The following is a 20,627-nucleotide window of genomic DNA, read 5'->3' as shown; positions in this document are numbered from 1 at the left end:
TTACTATAATTTGTAGTGCATATTGTATTCATGAGTCCTGGTTTATTCATAACTAAATTACCATTTTGAACTGTCATAGTCTTTAAAAAATAGACATGTAATTTTTTTTATTCTAAAAGTAATGCAAGCTTATGGTAGGAATCCTAGGAAATATGAAGAAGTATACTTACATAAAATAACCAAAAAAAGACTAAACCCGGTACCGTCGAGTTGATTCTGACTCATAGCAACCCTATAAGACGGAGTAGAACTGCTCCATAGAGTTTCCAAGGAGCGCCTGGTGGATTCGAACTGCCAACCCTTTGGTAGGCAGCCATAGCACTTAACCACTATGCCAAATAAAGTATAGGTAAAACAGAACCCTACCAGAGATAAATACTATTAGCATATTGCCATATATCTTTCCTCTTACACAGAGTCTGTGGCAGGTTTGATTATTTTAACATCACCCTTATCTGAGTCTGCCTTGCACTTGTTGACTAGTTTTCCCCATTAGAATGCCTGCTCCCTGAGTTCAGAAACTGGAAATTCATCTTTGTATTTCCTTGTTGAGAAAATCATCTTTTTTTTCCCCACATAAGAGGCAAGTAAGAGCATTCTTTTCACTGTGCATCAGTAAATTCCTTCCTTTCAATTTTAAATTTTCTATAAGTAAGAGTCTTTGTCACTCACAAGTTGTTTTCCAAACTGATTTTTAGAAACACATCATACGTGCCTCTTCTAGCTAAAAGGCTTCTTAGGTATAAATTTCCCATCTTTTTTATAAGTGATGCTTAAAATTGAAGTTTTTTTTTCCCCGCCCTCTGGTTATAGGTACATGGTCTAAGTTTTTTTTTTTTTTTCTTTTCCCGCAGGCCACATATGAGCTGTTCTTTTTCAGTTTTTTTTTTTTTTTTTTTTAAGATTTCCAAGACACTGATTCATCCTGCAGTTATTATGTGTTCTGAAGTGGGATGAAATTCTGAGAAATTATTGGCAGCAATTTCTGTTGGAGGAAGTTCTTAACCATGTTAAGCACAGAACCATCTGTTCTGGACCAAATGTCTGAGATTTTTATTCCCATATTATTGCCTCTTTGTAAGTTCATGTGACCTGCTGGAGAGTGTTCTCTTAATCATGGTGAAGAGTCACAAGCAGACTTTTCAACATACAGAGTTGGACTTCTCAATACTTGGATATTTGCTCTGTTGTCTGTGAGTCAACCTGTTTTGCTTCATAAGCTTTAGAGAAAGGAATTACAAACTATTGGCATACCCCTGAAAGCTTTGCTAAGTGGCTTAGGCTTATGGGAACTTTCTACATTTATTAATGAAGGTAGTTCAAACCTACACAAAGGAACATGATGGTTAGGGCCATAACTATTTATTCCTTTAGATTTTACTTAAAAAAAAGTACTTATAAACAGCACTTTTCTTGAAAAAATAATAGATGCACAAGGTAAAAAAAAATCAAAGTTCCCTAGATCTTCTTCTTAGAGACTATTACCAGTTTCTTTTGTATCTTTCCAGTAATATTGTTTGTATATACAAGTACATATGAAAACCAAACCCATTGCCATCAAGTCAATTCCGACTCACAGCTACCCTGTGTGTGTGTGGGTGTGGGTGTGGGTGTGGAGAGAAAGAGACTCTTTTTTCCGTATATGAAAATACAGCATTCATACTATTCTGCAGCATACTTTTCTTTTTTCAATTTTTAAAATTATCTTAATAATATGTCTTGGGAATTATCCCATATCAGTGTGTGGGTTGTTGCATCTCATTGCAGTATACCATTTCTTGATATAGATGTAGCACAGTTTATTTATTCCCCTATAGACAAATTTCTAATTTCCTTATGGCTTTTTGCTATTTCAAAAATCTTCCAATGAATATCCTTGTACATTCCTTTCATATATTTGAAATAATTGCAGTGAAATAATTCTTGTAGATGTTATAGAGAAAGAGGGTAAGACAGAATTGAATTCATGACTCTAATCTGATGCCAAGATGGAACATCCTTGAGGTTTATTCTCATACCCTAGAGACTGAGTTTAGCAAAACCAGTAACATCACTTGAACAATCAGAAAATTTTGCTCAAAGGGTAGAGCTTGCGGTATGCTTGGGCTGTGGGGTAGAAGTCCTCAGGGAAAATAAACCTTGGATGTGGTTCAAGCAGTTTTAAGCCTTGGGAGCTATCCAGAGTGCTGAAGAGGCTTTGCAGGCGCAGTCTGTTTCCTTGGACCAGAAACTTCAGTCTATAGATTTTTTGTGTCTCCTGACTTGAATCTTGCCCTTGTGATATTTAAAACTACAAAAACCAGCTATCACTCCTCAGTCTGTTATTTCTCTGTCCTTAATTCACCTCATCCTACCACCCACCTCAATGCATGTCTGTTATGGCCTAACCTACTGCCTTTTCCACCCAGCTCCAGCTGTGACCCACTCCCACCAATTGAAATAATTCCAGGAGAAATAATTCCAAAATGCAGTAGCGATGTCATTTGAATTTGGCTGGTTCCTGATAATGGTCTCAGTTTATGTATCTATGCCCAAATATACAAATAATTTGTCAAATATATTTCTATTTAATCAGAGTAAACTTTATATACCTGGCAGTTTAAAGGCACTTCAGGAGCTAATACCACTGAAAAAGTTAAAACCTCCTTCCTGATATAACTGAATGACTTATTTATTCAAATAAATCATAATTGTTTGCAAATATCTTCTGAGGCAGAGATTTCAATTTTTTTCCTTTCTACTGAACCCATTACATTAAATAACTTTAAAAACCTAATGTGTTCTGTTTTATTTGCACAGTTTTGATATCAGGACGACTTAATACATTAAAGATTTGTGTGGTAGTATCAAAATTTCTAGAACTTTCCAGTTGGTAAAATACCAGAGAAGACATTTTCTTTCTTTTCTGAAGTCATTGAGGCTGGATGAACATCGAAACTCTTACCCTGAAATAAACTTTAAACCTTAAACTTCAAAACTTTCCACAGAAGTGTGCTTTGAACAAAGTAGTAAAGAAAAAAGCAGTAGTTTAGCTTAACTAGTAAAGTGTGTCTTCCTAGAGCATTGTGCTTTTTCAAAGATTTACCTGTATGGGATCAAACTGACAACAGCATTTTGAAAGATTAGATGAGAAGTTTAGGGTGCAGTGATTTTATGTTAGTGGTGGTGGAATAATTCGGAAAAAGAGATAGAAAAATTATGTAACTTGAAGTAAACAGTATCATTAAATTGTACATATAGAAATTGTTGAAATGGTATATCCTTTGCTGTACGTATTTGCACCAAGAAAATAAAGAAGAGCCGTACTGCAAAAACAAACAAGCAGAAAAAAAAAAAAAAAACACATTTTTGGAAATACTTTCACTATAGAAATTCAGGATACAAGAGATAGGACAAGAGGAACAATTGGTATAGGTCCCTCATTTGGAGTAGATGAGAAAAAGAGAGGGAGAGAGACAGACAGACATACAGATTCTCAGTTACAATTAAGAGGAAAAAGCCAAAATTGGGTTAAACAAAACAACAATTATTGGCCATGTGCCTGAAAAGTGTCATGATAGAGCTTGTTTCAGGGACCTCAAATACCCACTATCGTCTAGATTCTCTATTTTTTTTGGTTTGATTCATCTGTGTTGATTTCAGTCTTAGACATGAGGTTCCTGAATGGTGGTATGGTGACTGCAGAGGCTCTAGCCCTATATCCTCCCAGATCTGAATAAAATGAATTCCTCTTCTCAGTTACTCTATCAAAAGTTCTGACAGCTTAGTTTGTCATCACATTGACTTTCCTGAAACAGTAGCAGTAGTCAGAGACATGGGATTTATTGATTGGGTTAGAACTATGTTAACATCCATCCTAGAGCTGGTATAAAAGGTAGGTAAATCCACTTGTAGAAAATTCAGGGAAACCTTATTTAAAGAATACAAAATGGCTAATAATAAAAATAAAGGTAAAGTAAAAACAAAATCCAAATATCTGTAATAGGAAACGGGGAATCTACTGAGGAGAAAAACTAAGAAGTAATACTAATATCAATAATATTAAAAATCAGTGTTATTGTTGTTAGGTACCATCGAATCAGTTCTGACTCATAGCAAGCCTATGTACAACAGAATGAAACACTGCCTATTCCTGCGCTATCCTCACAATCGTTGCTATGTTTGAGAACATCGGAGCAGCCACTGTGTCAATCCTTCTCATTGAGGTTCTTCCTCTTTTTCGCTGATGCTCCACTTTACTGAGGACGATGTCCTTTTCTAGGGGTTGGTCCCTCCTGATAACATGGCCAAATTATGTGAGACAAAGTCTCATGATCCTCACTTCTAAGGAATTTTCTGCATGTACTTCTTCCAAGACAGATTTGTTTGTTCTTCTGGCAGTCCATGGTATATTTAGTATTCTTCATGAGCACCATAATACAAAGACATCAATTCTTCTTCAGTCTTCCTTATTCATTTTCCACCTTTCATGTGCGTATGAGGCAATTGAAAACACTGTGGCTTGGGTCATACGCATTTTAGTCCTCAAGGTGACATCTTTGATTTTTAATACTTTAAAGAAGTCTTTTGTGGCAGACTGCTGCTTCCATGGGAGTTGATTGCGGATACAAGTAAAATGAGTCCTTGACAACTTCAGTCTTTTCTCCATTTATCATAATGTTGTTTACTGGTCCAGTGGTGAGGATTTTTGTTTTCTTTACATTGGGATATAATCCATGCTGGAGGCTATAGTCTTGGATCTTCATCAATAAGTTCTTCAAGTCCTCTCCACTTTGAGGAAGCAAGGTTGTGTCATCTGCGTATTGCAGGTTGTTAATAAGCCTTCCTCCAGTCCTAATGCTGTGTTCTTTATATAGTTCAGCTTTTCAAATTGTTTGCCGAAGCGTACAAATTGAATAAGTATGGTGAAAGGATACGATCCAGATGCACACCTTTTCTGATTTTTAAATTATGCAGTATCCCCTTGTTCTGTTTGAATGACTGCCTGTTGTTCTATGTACAGGTTCCTCACGAGGGCAGTTAAGTGTTCTGGAATTCCTATTCTTCACAATGTTATCCATAATTTGTTATGATCCACACAGTTGAATACCTTTGCGTAGTCAATAAAACACAGGTAAACATCCTTCTGGTATTCTCTATTTTCAGCTAAGATCCATCTGATATCAACAATGATATACGTTGTTCCATGTCCTCTTCTGAACCTGGGTTGAATATCTGGCAGTTCCTTGTTGATGTAGTGCTTCAACCATTTTTGAACGATCTTCAGCAAAATTTTACTTGGGTGTGATATTGGTGATATTATTTGATTATTTCTGCATTCTTTTGGATCACATTTCTTTGGAAGGGCACAAATATAGATGAATATGGACATATAAAAATCAATAGTTTACTTTTATTAATGGTTTTTATATGCACTGTACCAATTAAACCTAAGAATGCTGAGAGGTAGGTAATATTACCCATGTTTTACAAATGACAAAATTATATGTTGTCCCTAATTATCCTTCCCATCTCTCAGAATAAAGGTTTCATTCAAGTGGGCAAAAGCTGCTGTTCGCTGTTCATATGAACTTACAAAGCCTTAGCCTTGGGATTAACATTATAGTTGTCAAAAATTGCTATGAATACCTTGCTTTTCCCAAACTTATCATATAATTCTTTTGGGTTGCACATATACACACACATGCATACATATATGTATATATAATCACTATGTATATATAAATATATATACTATATATATTTATTTATGTGTATATATATAAAACCCATTGCCCTCAAGTTGATTTTGACTCATAGTGACATTATAGGACAGAGTAGAACTGCCCCATAGGATTTCCAAGGAGCGACTGGTGGATTCAAACTGCCGACCTTTTGGTTAGCAGCCAAATGCTTAACCACTGTAATTTGCATGGAATATTTCGTGCCTGTTCTCTTTCAAAAATAGGGGAGGTAGGGTAGGTGATAAGCACAATTGGTGCATTATATCATCCACCTAAGTCCATTGGTGACCATACTTGATCATTAATAATCAAAGTAACAACTTACACAGAATTCATTTTGAGGATATGTAACATTTTATTTGTATCATTTCCAAAGGCCTCCTTTCCTTCAAATTGTCACTGGAACATAACAACAGTCAATTCTGGCATTTGACACTTTGAACATCAGTGCAAACAGTAAGTTACTTTACATTTTGCCTGTTCGCCATTCACATTTATTTGTTCCTGCTGCCCTGTTCTCATTCTGTTCTTGATATAACCCTGATAACCATTCTCTTCTTACCTTAGTGTCGTGCCACATTCAGTGGTAATATTTGTGAGGTTGCTGTTGGCACATTAGTTTTCTTATTTTTTTTTAGTTATAATGCTTAACATCTGTTCAGCATCTTCTCTAAACTGCCCAACTTTTTATTTTATATGGTAGCTTTCAAGTTAAATTATTATATTCACAGAAGCTTCAAAACTGGTTTTTATTTGTGGGGAGAAACACAAAAATAGAGGGTTAATGATTAGAATTCTCATATCACCCCTTTGAGTTTTATTCTTAAACAACAGAATGTATTCAGAACACTGAAAGTATATGTCTTTTTGGAGTATGTTTTTAAGATGTTCTCAGCCATAGCCACTGGAAGACCCTAAGTGCCAATTTAAATTTGGTAGCTATGAGTTGGAGTTGACTCAATGGCAATTTTCTTTTTTTTTTGGTCATAAAAATAGTTTAATAATAATCTATTTTAGTAGCTTAAAATAAGTAGTAAAAGTCATTGCCATTGATTCAATTCCACTTCATAGCGACCCTATTGGACAGAATAGAACTGCCCCATAGGGTTTCCAAGAAGCATCTGGTGGATTCAAACTGCTGACGTTTTGGTTAACAGCTGTAGTTCTTAACCATTACACCACCAATAGTATGTAGATTTTTCAGTAAATCACATTTAATGTATGTTATATTCATGAGAATTGATGAGGTCAACATGTTAGAGTATATAGTATGATCGGAAGAGAAGAGAGTCAGTGTATTATACTAAGGAGTAATTGGAGAGTTAGGAAAATTTCATGTAATTACTTCAGTGGTGGTAGTCTTGAATTCCCCACTACATTGCAGATTCTTTGAGGACCATAGAATATTCAGTTTTGAAACCCTAGAGGGTTTTGCAATGTGAAGATCAAATTGAATAAATTGTTGAATACTGAGAATAAGAATATAGCTAATTAAGCTGAAAGGAATTTAAAATATTCCTATCTGGTTACCAGTGGAACACCAAATAGCATTACCATCCACAGCCATTTAAATTACTCGGGTGACAGAATCATATTTATTAACATTTCTCCCTTATCTGACTCACCAAAGAGGATCTCGTATTTTCCATCTCCCACCTGAGTCTGCAGCTCTTACCATGAGGATACTCTGCTTCAATCAAATGTATTCCTATAGATGTTGTGATGAACCTTTGGAGAAAAAGCCTGGACTAGGGAGGTAGTAGAGCTGATTGGTCGAGAGCATGGGGCCTGGTGCAAGACTCCTGGGTTACAGTATGGACCTGTCACTTAGTTGCTGTGGGAGTTTAGGCAACTTTCTTAATCTTCTTACACCTGTGAAGTGAGGGTAATAATGGGACCTATCTTGTTTAATGATCAAATGGATTAGTATAGTAAAGTACATCAAATAGGATCTAGCAATTAAAAAAAAAAATTTTTTTTTTCTATTAACCCTTAAGTAAGTGTAAGCAATGACTGTAGGTAGGGAAAAAGGATAAGACTTAGCAAAAAAAGTTAACATAATCTAAAAATAAAAAATGGAGAGGTAAAAGGGCAGGGGGGGTGGGAGTTGAGGAAGACTGAAGATAAAAGGAGAATTTGGTGTGACATTTAGGTGAATGATGGAATCTGGAGAATGTGGACTTCTCCAGCACAGGAAAGGAGGTAAAGGAGAGGAACAGGGTATAAAATCTTACCAGGATTGATAATGAATTATATTCTGTTTAATATACTCTGAGAGCCATGAATAAAGAAAGCAACTGTTTTTTAGAATTTTTTGACTGGGTAGAGATGAGAAGGTTTTGTATAAATTGGGCACTATTTTAGGACTAAACCATATAAATCCGTGATTTAAAAGGTTTTATTCATGTGTGCCTTGATTCTCTGTCTTTCTCCCCAAGCTTTTTGGTTATTGAGTTATAGCTAAACTCCACGGCAGATATGAATAAGGACGACAATTCTTTGCTTTTCCCAAGTTCATGGTGGAGGGAGGGTGCAAGACAAGGAGCAGCTTGCTGTTATTAGTTACCACTGAGTTGGCTCCAACTCATGGCAACCCAAGTACAACAGAATAAAATGTTGCCAGGTCCTGCACCATCTTCACAATCTTTAGAATGCTCGAATCCATTGTTGTGGCCATCATGTATTTTGAGTGCCTTTCAACTGACTGGTCACTTCTTCCATTACTATGTTGGACAGTATTCTGTTATATTTCATAGGGTTTTCACTGGCTAAATTCCAGAAGTAGGTTACCAGGCCTTTCTAGCCTGTCTTAGTCTGGAAGATCTTCTGAAACCTGTCCACCATGGCTGACCCTGCTGGTATATGAAATATCGTTGGCATAGTTTCCAGCATCATAGCAACATGTAAGCCACCACAGTACGAAAAACTTAGTCTCATAAGTTCCCAGGTATTCAGCAGAGAGAATTTATAGGTAGGTTAAACTAGGATCACTTTCACTATAAGCAAAGGGCTCAGGACCATCTTGGTCTTAGGACATTTCTGGCATTTATGTCAGGTATTCATTACCAGAAAATGGCATAACTGCTGTGGAGAATAGTTTGGCAGTTCCTTGACAAGTTAAACAGAACTACCATATGACTTAGCAATACCACTCTTAGGTACATACCTAAGAGACTTGAAAGCAGCAACACGAACAGACATGTGTACACCAGTGTTCATTGTGGCTCTATTCTCAATAGCCAAAAAGGGGGAGCAACTCAAATATCCGTCAACAGATGAATGAATAAACAAAATGTGGTATATACACACAATGCAGTATTACTCTGCCATGAAAAGAAATGAAGTTCCGATACATGTTACAACGTGAATGAGCCCTGAAAACATGTAAGTGAAATAAGTCAATCACAAAAGGACAAATGTTGTATGATCTCACTAATATAAAATACCTATAAATGTATAAATATCAGAGTTTAACAGTGGTTACCAGGAGCCCTCGTGGTGCAACAGTTAAGTGCCCAGCTGCTGACCTAAACTTTAGTGCTTCAGATCTACCCAGTGGCTTTGTGGAAGAAAGGCTTGGCAATCTGTTCCTGTAAAGATTTCAGCGTAGGAAACCCTATGGGGTAGTTCTACTCAGTCACATGGGGCTGCTGTGAGTTGCAATTGACTTAAGGGCACCTAACAACAATAACTCCAGGGGCAGGAGGGACGGGAAATGGGGGAAATCATTGTTTAGGTAGCATGGAATTTTTGTTTATGAGGATGAAGGATTTGTCAATGAATATTGGTGATGGTTTTTGTCCAGCATAATTGATGTAATTGGTTTTATTTAATTGTACATGTGAAAAATGCGGAACTGGCGAAAAAGAAAAAAAAAAGGCAGTGTAACTCATATAGTACTTGTGAGAACATGAAACTGAAATTAAAAATGTAGATACACTTTGACCCATCAATCCTGTGTCTGGGGATTGACTCTAGAAACTAAAAGCATATTATGTAAGAATATGAATATACCCAAATAAGAACTGTATTTATTGTTTTGTTGGGATGCTCATGGTGTATCATCTAGTGAAAAGAAAACTGAGAGGCAAATATATAATCCCATTTTTGTAAAACTAAATAAGGTAGGGGAAGAGAGGGAAGAAAATAAAAATGTTACCAAAAAATAAAAACATGAATAGTTTACTATTAAGAGAAAATGCAGAAAAAATCTGTAATATCACTCAATATATTCTAAAAATGAATATGCATTTGAATATTGATAACTTGGACAAGTAAAAACATAGATTTGATTTAGGTTTAGAGATATAGGAAATGCTTTGTTGAATTTTTATTGTTTGAATGCATTTTTTTTTTTTTTTTTGCCACCGAGATTTTTAAAACTTCCATGGAAATTGCAAGAGCATTGAAGTAAGGCAAGCCTGCGTTTCGGTTCCAGATATGCCCCTCATCACAGCAGGATGTTGGGGGCAATTGCTTTAGCTCTAGGAACCTTAATTTTCTCACTTTGTAAATCGGAGGTTTTGCCACTTTTTCTCAGGGATGATGTGAGGGTTAAATGGGGTAATTAAATGCAGTTCTTCTAGTGTATATTAAATTCTGAATTTAGGATTTAATTATAAAAGTTCAGAGAATGAAATCTGCAATCAGATCTGTATTATTTGCTAAAAAATGCATGAATTGGAAATATTGCCATGATTTTCTGTATTTCGAAATTATTTGGTTTTTATTCACCAGCCAAAAATGACCATTAAGTGGTGCTTATGGAAACAATAGTTGCTGTTAGCTTATGATCAGAAAGCGAAAATAATAATTCCAAATATAGTTCGGTTATATCATTCAAACCACACTTTTATGCTTCTTAAAGGAGAACCAATTATGTTAGCTATGTTTATGGCTGTACAATTTGCTTTCTTTCTTTATCCTTTCCCAAGGATTAAAATATGCAATTGCATGAAGGTTTAGGCTGCTTTGCTTTCTTCTAGAGAAAAACTTATTATTATCAGGCTTTTTATGATTTCTGAATTTTAAAAGGATTATTCTTTAAAAGTCAGAGATTCATTCTTACACCTTTTAGATACATGGAATAAACTACTCTGCAGCCTAAAGAAAAAGCTCTGCTTGGGATGATCATATAATTTATTATAGAAGCCAGGACAATATTAAGAGAAAAAGGAGGTGCTATTAATAATTATGCAGTGATGTCGTGAATTAGGACTATTCTTTTTTTTTAGGCAGACCAGAACACATGGTCATCCTGTGAATAATTCACCCACAGCTGCATGAATATTCAAACTCTATACATTCATCAAGACCACTGAATTCTAGTTTCTGTGAGTATATCAAACAATTGACAAATTTGAGAGTCGGTGAGGAGCCTAATTTATAGAAGAGAATTACCTAATTTGTAGAAGGGAAATCTGGGGCTTATGTAAGAAAAATGAGTTGCCCATGGTCACACAATTTTTTGGCGCTACCAGTTGCCATCAAGTTGATTCCGATTCATGGAGTCCCCATGCATATCAGAGTAGAAATGTGCTCCAAAGGGTTTTTGATGGCTGATTTTTCAAAAGTAGATCACCAGGCCTTTCTTCAGAAGTGCCTCTGAATGAACTCCAACCTCCAACCTTTCAGTTAGCAGCCAAACATGCTAACCATTTGCAAAACCCAGGGACTTCTCTTTGGCAGTAGAATTGTTTATAGCATCCATGCTTTCTGACTTCCTGTGCAGTATTCTTTTGATTATAACAATATATATCATTGTCATGGATTGAATTATGGTCCCCCAAAATGTATCAATTTGGCTGGGCCATGATTCCCGGTATTGTGTAATTTTCCTATATGTTGTAAATCCTGCCTCTGTGATGTCAATGAGGGAGGATGGGTGGCAGTTGTATTAGTGAGGCAGGACTCAATCCACAAGATTGGATTGTGTCTTGAGGTAATTTCTTTTGAGATATAGAAGAGAGAATCTAGCAGAGAGACAGGGGAGCCTCATTCCACCTAGAAAGCAGTGCCAGGAGCAGAGCTTGTCCTTTGGACCCCGGGTCCCTGTGCAGAGAAGCTCCTAGTCTGGGGGAAGATTATTGAGAAGGCAGACAGAGAGAAAGCCTTCCCCAGAGTTGACGCCCTCAATTTAGACTTTTAGCCTACTTTACTGCAAGGAAATAAACATCTTTTTGTTAAAGCCATCCACTTGTGGTATTTCTGTTATAGCAGCACTAGATGACTAAGACAATAGTACAGATGCTATAGGAATACTTGTATATTTCTATCCAAGTTCAGAATTTCTTGCTTTTAGGCAAATGGCATTTTTACATCAGGCATCAAGTGAAATGTTTTCATCAAAAGTTATAAAGATCAACTCAAAACAGAGTTTGTATATCTGAGCATGAAAATAGGACACCTGAGTCATCATTGATCCCTTCATGAAGCTTACATTGTCATTTGTACAGTGGTTCCATGGTCTAATCTAAACAGTGCAAGTAGCAGATTCACATGGTTCCTACAGAGACATATCTTTATAACATGATATTCTCAAAGTGTCACAAGAATATACAAGCCAGGCGTCATGGAAAGCTGGAGCTCTCTTGAAGAAACCGACTATAAGTCACTCAAGGTTCAGCTTAGAGTAAACTTCCAATGAGAAGGCTAATACTTGAAGTGCTCAGACTGTGGATGTTTCATTGTGAGCCTCGTAGGATCTGGGTAAGGGGTCACAAATTTTGGTGGTAGGAAGTGTTGAAATTTTAAGTGTGTTGATTGGTATACTGTAGGTCTCTTGAGAAGGTGACATTGTGGCAGGATAGACTGGAGGATGCAAGATATTGCAGAGGATGCAGGAAATTCCCCAAGGCCTATCATTTGACTTTACGGCTAAGAATGTGGGCTCTAGATTTGAAATCTAAATCCAGTACTTATTGACTGCAAAATTTTGAGAAAGTTACTTAACCTCTTGTCCTTCCCTTCATGAATCAAGTGGTGGTAATAATTGCTCTTACCTTTTAAAGTTGTTATATAAGTGAGATAATACTTGTAGTCTGTTCAGAATAATGCCTAACATGTAGGAAGCTGAGAATGGCTATTAGATATTATTATTATTCCCCTCAATTCTAGTCTCAGGGCAAGCAGTGCATCAAGGGCAAGGACTATGAAAGTTGACATTTGGGCAGCTTTCTCACTCTAACAGCTTCCCATGCCATATCATTTCCATTATCGTTTTTACAATAGGAACATACTGCATGAAAAAGGTCAAAACCTGTTATACCCTCCTCCTAAATCTCTAATGGGTTGCTAAAATGAGAGCAAAGAACTTTTCCTCCATATTCGCTACTCATTGGCTAAAAGGCCCAGAAAGGAAAAAGTGTATTTATATTTAGGATGCTCCTGTGTCATGGTTTCTCACAGAGGCAACAAACTCCTTGATGTCTGAGTCCAGATACCTTGTTATCTCCTAGAGAACCCAGAATAATTCCTTGTGCAAAGTCGCAGATACGTATATGTATATATATATAGGCTCAATGGCAACAGGTCTGTCTATCTCTCTCTCTCTCTCTCTATCATCTATCATCTGTCTATCTATCTTCTATCTTCTGTCTGTCTTGTATCTATCTTCTATCTGTCTATCTTCTATCTGTCTGTCTAGCGTCTAGCGTCTGTCTAGCATCTTTCTACTATATCATCTGTCATCTGTCTATCGTCTGTCATCTGTCTTCTGTCTGTCTGTCTATCTATCTTCTATCATCTATCTATCTATCATCTATCTGTCTTCTATCTACTATCAATCTTCTATCTTCTATCAATATTCTATCTATCATCTATCTATCTTCTATGTATCTATCTATTTTCTATCTATCCATCTATCTTCTATCATCTGCCTATCTATCTTCTATTGTCTATCTATCTTCTATCATCTATTATCTATCTATCTATCATCTATCTATCTATGTCAAGTGAATGAATGAACGAAAGATTTCAATGATGGAAAGAATGGAAAGAAAACTAGGATTGAAAGAATAAAGTGAAACAGGGAACAAGACTTACATAGCATGATTTGGGTAAATTTAAAAAATGCATTGTAAAGAATGGAAATTATCAGCAAGAGAAAGTGGAACCATCTGGAAAGAAAAAACTAAGAGATATTAGTCTAAAACAAGAAAGATGTCTGGAGTGAGGAGGGATTGAAGCAGAGAACTAGAGAGAGAACAGACTAGAAAGAAGCAGGGAAGAAGAGAAAATGGAAACAGGTATAAGAGGCAGTTGCAGAGTTTTAGAGGAAGATAAACACAGTAATTTAAAACAACTGGGCTTTTGGCAACCAGAAAACTGTCTCTGGCAATAACAGGCGTGACAAGCTTGAAGTTGCAGTGAATACCTGTTCACAGACTATTTGTGACTCACCGGTGCTGCTATTTCACAAGAGATTTAAAAAACATCTGAGAGAAAATTGAGGATATTGTACACTGGAACTTTGTTATGGTTCATCATGATTATTTACTTTTTGCTATAACATATAAAACTATTCTAAACTATGGCAATAACCTTTTTTCAATTTTTTCTTTTTTTACAAATTGTTTTACTCTCTATAAAAAAACACATAAGATTAAAAAAAATGTCTGGGAGGGATGTTTAGAACTGTGTTTCTCAGCATCCAGTTTTATATTCCTGAAGCTAATTTCATTTCCATGCCAAGTAGATGTTGGAAAATTTTCCGTTGACTATTACACGAACTCAAAAAGCCGAACCACTGAGTCAGAGGATAGTTTAGGGCCCGTTAACAATACATTCGCTTTTCAGAACTGTAAACACAGCCTTATGGATCTTAATGTAATTGTTTAGGATGAGTGCTTTGGCAAGAACTGTTGAAGTCTGTTAACACAGTCTGGAAAGCAACATGTTTTAAGCATATCTGCAAAATGTTACCAACTCATTAAGCTAAGAGCTGTATGGCGCAGGGTTGTAAAGCAATTCTGCGAGACACTTCTAAACAAGGCTATGTATTCATTTCTGGTTCTTCCATGATTGATGTGAATATAAAAGGGGCTGACTACATTCCTCATTTCATTGAACTGATGATGTTTTATCATCATTGTTGCTTTTTTTTTTAAATTTTCTTCATTTTGTAGTGGAACTAAAAGTGCAGAGAAGCATTTATATACATTCTATGGAATAGATTCTCACTGTATTTAAATATAGCATGGAGGATGCAATGATGCTTCCTAAGCTTTGCTCTATGTGCAGTATTAATAGCAATAGAGTACCTATTCTCCTGCACGTTGCTTTAAAATTCAGCCTCCCATAGACACTTGAAATTGGAAGAGACTTTAGAAATCATACAGTCCAACCTTTCACTCACTGAAACAAGACTATCTATAGCATCCCTGTTGGATAGACTACCATTTAATACATTTCAAGTGAGACAGCCTACACTCAGAATGTTTTCAGTTGCCAATGAAAGGAAACAAAATTGAAACAAGGGGATTTAGCTCTCAAAACTGAGAAATTCAGCACTGTTTCTCTTTAGAGGCCTAGATAGTTTGAAGTTCTTAAATTATGTTACCATTTCTCTGCATTTCTTAAGTTTTCTCAGCTGACTTTCCTCCCAGGTTGCTTTCTCCTTGTGGCACTACTCAGGGCTCCAGTGTCATGATTAATATTTCCATGGCCAGCACAAGAGGAATTCTGTTTCTTAAAGTTCAAGTCAAAATTCTCAGTAGACTTACTTGCATCATAGTTCTACTCCTAAACCAAACACTGGGCCCAGGGAAGAGGGAACACAAGGATGATCAAATTACATCATGTAGCAACGCAGAAAACGTGGTGGTGCAATGGTTAAGCACTCGGCTGCTAACTGAAAAGTTGAAGGCTCGAACCCACCCAGTGACTCCAAGGGAGAAAGACCTGGCAATCAATTTACTTCTGTAGGGGCTATAGCCAGGAAAATCAATGGGGCGTTCTACTCTGTCACTTGGGGTTGCTATGAGTCGGAATCGACTTGATGGCACCTAATAACAACAACACCAGCCCAAAAGCAGACAGTAAACCAGGGCAATTTGGTATTTTGACCGATCTGGCATCCTTGTCACCAATTGACTTCTCTCTCTCATTCTCAACAACACACTAAGGCAAAATTATTTTTCTAACTTCCTCAAATGATTCTCTCCCTTCTAATGACACTCTTAGTGCCTTGATTCAAATTGTCATTAAGGCTTTACTTGAGGCAATAGCTAGAGACACTTCATTGTCTCTAGTCTTATCTTTTCTAAACTATTTTCTATATTGTTGCTAGAGTGATCAACTTAAAACCCATATTTCATTCATTCATTCAAACCTTCATTATGATACTTATCACAGCGTGCCCTTACATTACATCTTACATGCCTGTGTCCCCCACTAGACTGTGAGTTACTATAACCATGAACCATATCTTATTCTTCTTTGTATCCATGAAAGCACGGCAGGAGGTCTTGCCCAAAGTAAACTTTCAATAAATGTTAACCAAATATAATTACTGAAGTGCTGAATTGTCCAGTATAAACAGTAAGTTCTTTAATAATGCAATCTGGGTCAAAGTACTTAGGAAAGGCAAATATATCACTATGTAAGTAGATTTAGTGACTCTATTAAGTAGGAGCTGTAGGTAGGTCTCAGCGTTTGTTCAGTGTTGAGACAAAAATGGGTCTCCTGTGTTTCCTCAGATCTTGAGAGCAAAGGGACTGACTGCTTTTACTCTGAACTATCTTTTCAGATATGTTTATTTAGAAAACATATAGCCTTGGAAGATAGAGTTAATGCCCCCCTCTGAACCAAAGTACAGGTTTTCTTATGGTCCATTATAAAAGATTTGGAGTTCCCAAGTTTAAGGTTTTCTTTCCTGTATTGCAACCCACTGCATGTGCCCTTACCAGACCCTCTTCGAGTTATTGGGACTAGGGAAGCCAGTGCAAGGAAATGCTGATACTCTGGTCACTGCTATTTTTGAGAGTAAAAATGCCCCGCCTAAGCTTCTGCCTCAGGTGTGTTCTGTCTTCTGTCAGCATTCGTGAATCTGTGGCGAGCTAGCTTGTTAACTTGCAAGTAGGGCAGAATCTCAGAACCTTTATAGTTCTTTATGATCTGTGCCAAAATAGACTTCGTAAGTTCATATTTTACTTATGGGACTTTGATTGTTACCTTTGTATACCGTGCTCAGTTTAACCTGATAGATTTCCAGCCTGGGCCTGGTATGTCTCCATTGGATATTTTAAAAAATCTTGGATGATAAAATTGATGTTTTGCTTATAAAATCTGTAAAGTATAGCTAGAAGAAGCAGTAAATTGACACAGTAATGTTGTTTGTGGTCAGGTGCCATCCAGTCTGTTCCGACTCATAGCATGTACAACAGAATGAAACACTGTTTGGTCTTGCGCCATCCTCACAGTCATTCCTGGTTTTGAGCCCATTTTGCAGCCACTGTGTCAGTTCATCTCATTGAGGGTCTTCCTCCTTTTCACTACCCCCTACTTTACCAAGCATGATGTCCTTCTCCAGGGACTAGTCCCTCCTGATAACATGTCCAAAGTTAAGCGAGATGAAGTCTCACTATCCTTGCTTCTGAGGAGCATTATGTCTGTACTTCTTCCAATAAAGATTTGTTTGTTCTTCTGGCAGTCTGTGGTATATTTGATATTTTTTGCCAACATCATAATTCAAAGGCATCAATTCTTTGGTCTTCCTTATTCATTGTCCAGGAATAACCATCATTTATTGCCTATTAGGTACCAAGTGAATTAAATGCATTCATTCATGAAATTCTGTGTTTCTTGTGTCCGTGAATGATACCACCACCTACCTAATTGCATAAGCGAAAAGTCTGGGGATATTTCTTGACTTGTTGCACTATTTCCTTTATACCTAATTAGATTTGTATTTTTAAAAAGATATTTTGTTGAGTTTTTGGTGAAAGTGTACGCAGCAAGTTAGATTCCCACTTGACAATATCCACACGAATTGTTCAATGACATTAGTTACTTTTATGACAATGTGTCAACATTCTCTTTGTGTTCTGGTTTTTCCATTTCCAGTACTGTAGTTTCCCTGCCCCCTTATCTTCTCATCTTCGCTTTTGAGTCGTTGTTGACCTTGTGGTCTTATACAGATGGTTTTTAGGTAGTGCACCATCCTTCCGGGTAAACCAGAAAAACCCAAACCCAGTGCTGTCGAGTTGATTCCGACTCATAGCGACCCTGTAGGACAGAGTAGAACTGCCCCATAGAGTTTCCAAGGAGCGCCTGGGGGATTCGAACTGCAGACCCTTTGGTTAGCAGCCATAGCACTTAACCACTTCGCCACCAGGGTCTCCATCCTTACGGGTAGTATCTTTTATTTTGTGTGCCATGCTATTTTGCTGAAAGGCGATCTGAGGGGATAGGTATTATTCTAGGTTTAAAGAGTGTTTCAGGGAGTCTTCTGTACTGTTCCAGTTTATCTGGCTTTTTTTTTTTTAAAGAGCCTGAGTTCTGCTCCACATTTATCTCCCATTCTGTCTGGGACCACCTATTGTGACTACAGTCGGAATGGTCAGTGGTGTTAGCTAGGTACAATCTAGTTCCCCTGGACTCAGAGTAGATAAGGTTGTGGCTCATGTACACTTGTTTCTTCTTTGAGATTTAGGAGATCTTCTTACTGTTTTGCACCTGGTGAGTAGGGACCCATAGTTTTGTCTTAGATAGCTACTCACAAACTTTAAAGACCCCAGATGCTACTCACTTCACTAGATTGCAGATCATGCCTTTGTAACTATGTTGTGCAAATTGACTGAGTTGTCCCATGAGACTATGGTCCTAAGGCAGAAGACCAATCTTGGAAGATGTTTGGTTATGTCTGAGTAGTATCTGTATTTTTGTCTTCAATGAATATGTATTCCTGCACTCATATATTTGTATTTACATGTACCTATTTTTTTATAGATACTTCTATCTGTTCTCACCTATGTACACACATAGGTGTACCTACCCATATACCAGTATGCCTATACCCATCTATATGTGCTAACTCTTGTTTTTACTTTGTTTGTGATGAGCTCACTACTTCCACATTCACCGTCACTTTTCCCATCACCAAATATAACAAGTTTCTATGATCTAAAAAGCGTACTTTTTCCTTCCCCCCTCTTTTTTATGGTAACCACCAATGAACATTAGTCTCTAATGATCAACTTCATATGGAGAAGAAAGAAGCCCCAAATAGTCAAAGCAATATTGAAGAAAAAGAACAAAGCAGAAGGCCTCACACTCCCTGACACCAAAAGATGCTATACAACCACTGTAATCAAAACAGTCTGTTACTGGTTCAAAGATAGACAAATAGGCCAGTTGAATATAATTGAAAACTTGGAATTAAACCCAGTAATCTATGGAAACTGATTTTTGTCAAGGGGAAAAAATCCATTCAGTGGAGCAGAAACAGTCTCTTTCATAAGTGGTGCTGGCAAAACTGGATATGCACCTGTAGAAAAATGAAACAGGACCCATACCTCACACCATACACAAAAATTAACTCAAAATAGATCAGAGACTTAAATATTAAACCTAAGACCATAAAATTCCTGGGTGAAAGCATAGGAAGAAAACTATGGGACCTAATCTTTTGTAAAAATAGCATAACAAACATTACAAATACAGGGAAAAGTAGAAGGCAAAATAGATAAAAGGGAATTCATAAAAATTAAAAAACCTGTGCTCGTCAAAGGAAACCCTGGTGGTGTAGTGGATAAGAGCTACGGCTGCTAACCAAAAGGTTGGCAGTTTGAATCCACCAGGTACTCACTGGAAACTCTGGGGCAGTTCTACCCTGTCCTATAGGGTCACTAGGAGTCAGAATCGACTCAACAGCAATGGATTTGGTTTTTGTATACTCATCAAAAGACTTCATTAAAAGAATAAATAGACAACCTATAACCAAACCAAACCAAACCTGCTGCCGTTGAGTTGATTCCGACTTATAGCTACCCTAAAGGGCAGAGTAGAACTGCCCCATAGAGTTTCCAAGGAGCGCCTGGCGGGTTCAACCTGCTGACCTTTTGGTTAGCAGCTGTACCACTTAAGCACTACGCCACTAGGGTTTCCAGACAACCTATAGAATGGGAAAAAAATCTTTGGATATGACTTATCTGATAAGGGTCTAATCTCTAAAATTTATAGAAAACTACAACTTAACAACAAAAAGACAACCCAGTCACAAAATGGGCAAAAGACATGAACAGAATCTTCACCAAAGAGGATATACAAGCAGCCAACAAACATGTGAAAAGATGTTCACGATCATTAGCCATTAAAAAAAAAAAACTTTTTAGCCATTAGAAAGATGCAAATCAAAACTACAATGAGATACCATCTTACCACAGCTAAAATGGTACTGATTAAAACAAAACAAAACAAAACAACAGATAACAACAAATGTTGGTGAGGATGTGGGGAGATTGGAACCCTTATCCATTGCTGGTGGGACTGTAAAATGGTACAACCACTATGGAAAATGGTATGGTGCTTTCTCAAAAAGCTAGAAATAGAAGTACCCGGAAATCCCACTCATAGGTATATACCCTAAACCCAGTAACCCAGTGCCATCGAGTTGATTCTGACTCGTAGCAACCCTATAGGACAGAGTAGAACTGCCCCATAGAGTTTCCAAGGAGCACCTGGCCACTACACCACCAGGGTTTCCGTACCCTAAAAAAATATAATGACATGAACAGACATGTGCATACCTGTATTCCAAAAAACTAAACCAAACCCGTTGCCATTGAGTCGATTCCAACTCATAGTGACCCTATAGGACAGAGTAGAACTGCTCCATAGTGTTTTCATAGAGCACCTGGTGGATTCGAACTGCCAAACTTTTGGTTAGCAGCCGTAGCACTTAAC

The sequence above is a fragment of the Elephas maximus genome, chromosome 2 (genome assembly GCF_024166365.1).
Source record: "Elephas maximus indicus isolate mEleMax1 chromosome 2, mEleMax1 primary haplotype, whole genome shotgun sequence".
Classification (NCBI taxonomy): Eukaryota; Metazoa; Chordata; class Mammalia; order Proboscidea; family Elephantidae; genus Elephas; species Elephas maximus.
Note: the sequence above shows the minus strand (reverse complement) of the source record.